This window comes from Benincasa hispida, chromosome 4 (assembly GCF_027475165.1).
Source record: "Benincasa hispida cultivar pf3 chromosome 4, pf3_genome.v1.1, whole genome shotgun sequence".
Lineage (NCBI taxonomy): Eukaryota > Viridiplantae > Streptophyta > Magnoliopsida > Cucurbitales > Cucurbitaceae > Benincasa > Benincasa hispida.
The window spans coordinates 17402603-17409177 of NC_143481.1; the positions used below are offsets into that span (position 1 = coordinate 17402603).

The 6575-nt window shown below is 34.2% G+C and overlaps 1 long non-coding RNA gene across 1 annotated transcript; it reads left to right on the forward strand.

Annotated features, from left to right (window-relative positions):
- The first annotated feature begins 1230 nt into the window (after positions 1 to 1230).
- On the forward strand, positions 1231 to 3343 carry LOC150036546 (uncharacterized). Its single transcript, XR_016529289.1, has 2 exons — positions 1231 to 1713; positions 2210 to 3343. It is a non-coding gene; the product is annotated as an uncharacterized LOC150036546 (long non-coding RNA).
- The last annotated feature ends 3232 nt before the right edge of the window (positions 3344 to 6575 follow it).

Here is a 6575-nt window from a genome sequence, read left to right on the forward strand (position 1 = left end):
CAATTGAACGTGTATGTTTAGGTTTACAGGTTGACCTTGACTCTTTGTATTGAATTTTTAATTCAAATTTGAAGAATATTTGGTTAATTTAACATGACTTTTCCTAACAGTTAATCAACATAGTTGAATCCTAAATCTTAATGCATGTGTTTCTAGTTTCTTATGGTCGCTAAGACCCCAATTGAATCTAGGAGCATGTAGATTAGTTGGGGCATGGTCTTTCCAGCCTTGATTATTAATTAGGACGTTTGATTGATTTCGATTTAATTGATTGTCGGTCTTTATAAAGATTAGTTAAATCACATAAATTGGATAGTTATGCATGCATAATTCAGTGACATAGTCAATTGGTAGAAAACAATGACTGGAATTACATTGAATGTTTACTTGATCTGAGAACTAAATGAACCAATTACGACTCACATTTATCCCTTGCAATCTATTTTTTTGCATGCTTTCAAATTAATCAAAAACCAAAACCTCGTTTTTACTGTTTTTTCCAGTCAAATTTAGCTTAAAAGAAATTAATTCAATGCTTCTTTGTGGTTCGACTCCGTACTTACCACTATTGCTACGTTTCATTAGTAATAGGAGTAGTACGATTTTTACAAATCTTCTTTTGTTTCATAGTCCTTTTTGAGAATTAAACGACACCGTAAGAGGCTCAAACAAACGGTCTTGAGAGTTATGTATGAACTACGGAAGGGAGTTATAACTCCCTCTCCAACCACTTCACTTCACTCGTGAAAAGAGGAGATTTTTTTTTTTTTCAATGATGTTGATTCATTGGTATACATCACAAAAAAGAGAGAGTTTCTCTTTACCAAAAAAAAAAAAAAAAAAAACTTCTTTTCCCTCACACAAAAAACGGCTCTCTCTCTCGCAAGAACTTTTTCTACCAAATTAAGGATCCCACAATCTTTTATCCTCGTCCAGAGAATAGCAAGAATTCGTGTTTTTTTGTGAGTTTGGGAAGATGTTCCCTACCAAAATGATTGGTTTGATTCGGTTATCTAAAAAAAATGGTTTTCTCGGTTTAAAATCTTAAAAACCCGCAGTTTTTGGTTCAACTTCGATTATCCAAAACCAATAAAAATTTAACTGAATCGAATATAATAATAAATAATAACCTTGAATCCACCCATTATGATCCAATACGAATTTTAATAAACCCACTCCCTATTTCTCTCTCCATTCATTATATTATGTCATGTCTTTTCATATTATTTTCCTCTTTTCATCAAGTCTTTTCATCTTACTCTCTATCCTCAAACTCACGTTTATTCTTCCCTACTGTTTTCTCTCCTCTAATGGCATCTCATCTCCATTTTTCCACCCCTATTTTCTTTTCACAACCTACCACAACAGCCACCGTACGACTGTAGTAGCGACGAACACACATCGATGGTAGCAACGACAGTGTTTTCTCTTTTGCTTTCATCTCCTTCTCTTTCTCTTGCTCACCCTCACGATCTTCCCCCATCTATGTAATCTTCTTCAATGCCTAAGCTCACCATTTTTTTTTAAGAGCAAAGGGTTGAAAACTGAAACCCAATCGAGGAAAACCTAAATAAACTGGTTTGGTTTTGAACTGGAACCGAGGAAGACTTAGGTTTACTCGGTTAACAACTTTTGAGAACCGAGAGGTTCAGTTCGGTCTTTGAGTCCATCTAAAACCGAACTAAATCCATCTGTGCACACCTCTACCAAGAGGTATTCTTTCTTTTTTCCATAAAAGCATGTTGTATGTATATATGTTTATCTTGTACCTGTTTTATGTTTTCTTTATTTTCAAGTTTTCAAAATAATAACGTGACACTTTCGAAGACACCATTTGCTATGAAATTCCATTCCTTTAAATAAATGGTAAAAACATGCACTTTTTTATATCAATCGACAACTTCTCTCCAAAATATCTTTGGGAGATTTGCATTTGAAAGCATGCATCTGACCTTATTTAAAATGGTTCTATCGTATCTTTCTTTCAGCCAAACCATTTTGTTGGGGTCTTAGGGATAGTTAGTTGCCTATTAATACCATGATCACTACATAATTTTTTGAAGTTCTCATTCAAAAACTCAAGACGATTTTCAGTTCTAATGAATTTGATCTTTCTATCAATAAAATTTTCTACTAGATTCTTCCACTCAACAAATCTCATAAAGGCTTCTTCTTTAGTTTTTTAACATAGACACCCATCCTTTTCTAGAAAATCAGCAACAAGGGTTAGAAAATACCGTGCGCCACATCATGCATTCGAACTGTGTAGGTCCCCACAGATTCAACATATAATCAAGTTTTCCCTCAGCTTTCATGGTGTCTTTATTGAAGGTTTGCCTTGTTGCCTTTCCCAAGATGCAATGGTCATAAAAGCTCAACTCAATAGCTTTTGCTTGCCAATAAGACCCTGTTTGAACAGAGAATTCAACCCCTTTTTACTAATATGGGCAAGCAACTCGTGCCAAAGTTTAGTGGATTTATTGACCTCTTCAGATATCACATTTCCTTCTCTTGAAATGGCATTTCCTTGGAGAACATACGTACCATTTTTCAACATTTCCCTCGACTTAACTTCCGATCATTTGTAAACAAGTAGATTCCCATTATGAGATTTGTAACTGAAACTAAATTAGTGTAATGTTCCCAGGGAAATCAAATTCCTTCTTAATGCTAGTACATATCTGACAGATGAAAGGATCTTTTTAGTACCATCATTCAAACAAATTTTAATCGAAGCAATGCCTTTGACTTCACAACTCTGTTTGTTTCCCATGGCCACTGTCTCGCCTTCAATTTCTTCAAATTTAGCAAAATAATGCTTGTAAAGTGTCATGTAGAAGGTACTATCAGAGTCCATTATCCACTCTTCCGATTCATCCAAGGCAAATATCATTAAGACTTCAACATTTCCATAGTTTTCGTTGACATTTGCAACCACTTTATTTTATTTTCTTACTGGCAACTTACCTTTTCTTCTCAAGACAGGACAATTATACTTGATATGGCCCTCCTTCTTATAGTAGATGCAAGTTACTTTATCCTTTTGTCCTCCTTTCAATTAGATTTATTAACTTGCTTATTGTTTTTGGAGTTTTCTACTTTGAATTGGATTTATTGTGTTCATTTTGCAAACAAGGCTTCAGAATCTTTCTTCCCTATTTTAAGTTCCAGCTCTTTTTTTTTTATCGAAGTGAATTCATTATAATGTATAATATTAACAAATCTCTGCCATATTTAATGGTATACTTAATTACCTTGTACTTGTTGATGTACTGAAAACTCGATGTTAGCGCAAGCGCACGGGTTAAGTTATAGTAGAACGGTCAAGAGACCGAGTATCTCATCTGGATGTCAAATATCTAGATTATACTTAGCTATTATACAATTATCTAGATTTTATTAAATGAACGAAATTGTGATGATATTTTGATTATTGAAAATAAATAAAATAAATGGAAAAACTAGGATGAAATTCAAGAGATAGAGACGTTCAAAGCTATTGATTTTCTCAATTACTTCATTAAGTCATACAAAGTATTTCTATGGATTATTATGCCAAAGATGTATTTAAGTCTAGACACTAAAATCCAGAATATTATCTTCCAATAACAATATTTACTAATGCAAACTTAATTGATTACTAATTTCTTGAAACCAAATTAAGAAGCATGACATTAGGGTTAGTCTTAAACAATTTTCATTGGCAACATAACTATTCACGTGATAGATCAATTGACGATCCAATATTATAAGTTCAGTTAAATGTGCAATCTTTCTAATTGAACATTTAACCTAACATACATCTATGATCAATCAATGTGTAAAGCATAATAATATTAGAAAACAATCGAGAACATGACATCCATAGAAAATACAACTCCATTAACTTAAATCCATAGAGAAGTTCCTCAACACCCTAGAACTAAAGCGTTTAGCCACTCATCGATGTTGCAATAGCATTCTCATGCATTGTAATCATTGTAAATAGCAAAGAGAAGTAAGGGAAATGAAGAAAAACCACTCTTGAAGCAATCTCTGTCATTAAAGCCCATCAATCTTGCCTTGATTTGCATCTCAGGATCTTGAATGGCCTCTAAATGAATCTTTAATTTTCCTTGCTTAATCTAGACTAAAAAACTCTCTCTAGGGTTCTAAATTTATGGTGTGGTGGAATCAATTCAACGACCAAAACCCTAGGATAATTTATAGAGAAGATTTTCCAAAAACACGAACTTTTTTTTCTTCCATAAATGAACTGACGTCGCAATGCCATCATGTTGTCATGCCCTATCTGCTTTCCTCTGTCATAGCACTTTCAAGTGTGCTATGTGTTGCGTTTCACAACTGTTGGTTTTAGGGTCTCTTGGGTTTAGGTACTGAGGTGTAGTGCCACGAGCGCCATAACATTGCCCTGTTTTTTAGCAACTTAAGATTTTCTTCCTCTTTTCTTCCCTCCTTTCCACGTTTAGCTTGGGATTGACTTCGTTGCGCATATTTAAGTCCATTTTAGCTCATTTTGATATTGAATCTCTATCTCGAACATAACCCTAAAACGTACTAACAAACACATCAAGTATCACAAAAATCATATAAGAACTATCATAAATCAACAATAATAAATGCACATTTTAGGCATGTTTCACTTGTCTGGAAGCAAGTTCAAAAGAATTACATATTCATTCTCTCCATCCAATTTTTCATAAGAATTTACAAGATCTTGACAAATTCGATTAAAATCATCTATATTCTCTTCAAGATCTTTTGATGCATTCATTTTTAAACTAAACAATCTCTCAATCATAGAGATTTCGTTAGTGAGGGATATGGACATATACAGAGTGTCTAGTTTAGTCCACAATTCAAAAGCATTTTCAATTTCACTTATACATCTCATAACATTATCAGCAATATGCAAAATAATAGTACTAGAAGCAGTTTAAGTCATTTCTCGTTTCTCAATTTCAATCATAGATTCATAAAACTTACTTAGATCGATTAGAGTTTTTCGCGACTTTCTATTGAACAAGAAGCGCCTTTGTCCTTTTCTTTTAGGGATTGAAGTCTCTTTTTCTGTCAAACTTATCCAATTCAAATCTCGCCAACATCTTCAGCAAAAAACATAACATATGAGTGCAAAGAGCGAAAGATGAAGAATCGTAGTTGGTTTCCGAAGTAGATTGGATCAATCGACTCTAATACCAATTGATGAATTTGCAGAACAAGCAACTAACACAATAGCTCAAAATATAAATAAGAGAAAAAAAGAAGGAAGGTGATGACACAGTTTTATACTCGTTCGACGTAGAGTCTACATCCACTTTGAATTAGAGAGAGATTTATATATTTTACTAAATATCAAGTATTTTTATATTACATTCAAAATGAAAACGAGAAACTAATTTATGAAAAGAAGCGCTAGAGTCTTCATGCTGAGCTAACTGATAAATTGTAGAAATACAGGTTATTTATACTGTTTTATTTAGATATTACGGCCAAAAGAAAGAAAAATTGTGTCAATAGTATAGAAATTGGTTAAGAAATACGAGAATTATAAATTGTCGTCAATACACCCACTGACACCATTGCGATGATAGAAAAGAATGTTTCGGTTCTATTTTGAAGGAAATCAAGTCACCGCATGCATTCATGGCTCAAAGATAAACGGAACAACGCATATATGTCGCATTGCGCCCGTTACTCAATAATAAAGAGACAATCAACGCAATGACGGCGCATGCGACAATCGATCAAGAGCTTTGCGATCAATGCAACTTCAACTGCATGCGGTAATAAAAAACAACACCGCATGCGAGCAAACGATCAAAGATGTAAAGAGCAATGCAATTACGGAAGATTCTGACACATGTACAGCTGACTGTTGTGCATTACTGACGGGATTGATTGCGTAACAGAAGGAATATTCACTCCACCATTTCAGGAACTACCTTAACAATAAAGTGGGGACCAGAATGCAAAGAGTCAAAGCTTCGCGTATAAATAGCTTCTGTAATTCCACTGAAGAGATATGCTTGAATATAGAGAAAAAATGTATATACTGATCTGAGAGAGAGACTGGTTGAGAGACTAATCGAGTAGATCCAGGAAGAATTAAGAGACAAGGTCCAGAGGTGAGTCTCCGGGAAAAGAATCCTTCTGATCCCCGTCGTCGAAGCTCTGTACGAAGGTCACCTCTACCATACGAGCAAGCCTAAGAGGGAAGCTCTTTTATTCATCCATTCCACACACCGGCAAGCAAAACCACCGTCCAGATCTGTGTCAAGACGTTGACACTCTTCTGTATTTATTTCTATCTCTTTATCATCATTTGTATTCATCTCCTTAGTCTATCATTCACACCATGCATCAGAGCTTAATCTTAGTATTGAATGTTACGATCATTTCCATTATCATTTCTCTGTCTATTTCCATTCATCCATAATTCATTTTCTCCATGACGTTTTCTTAATCCCATGGGTAATTAGCAAGAATTAAGCAAGTAAATTAATTGGGTTAAGGAAATAATTAAGTTTAATTAAGGCATGCTAGACGGCATCTTCACCTGTGAGAGCAGAAGT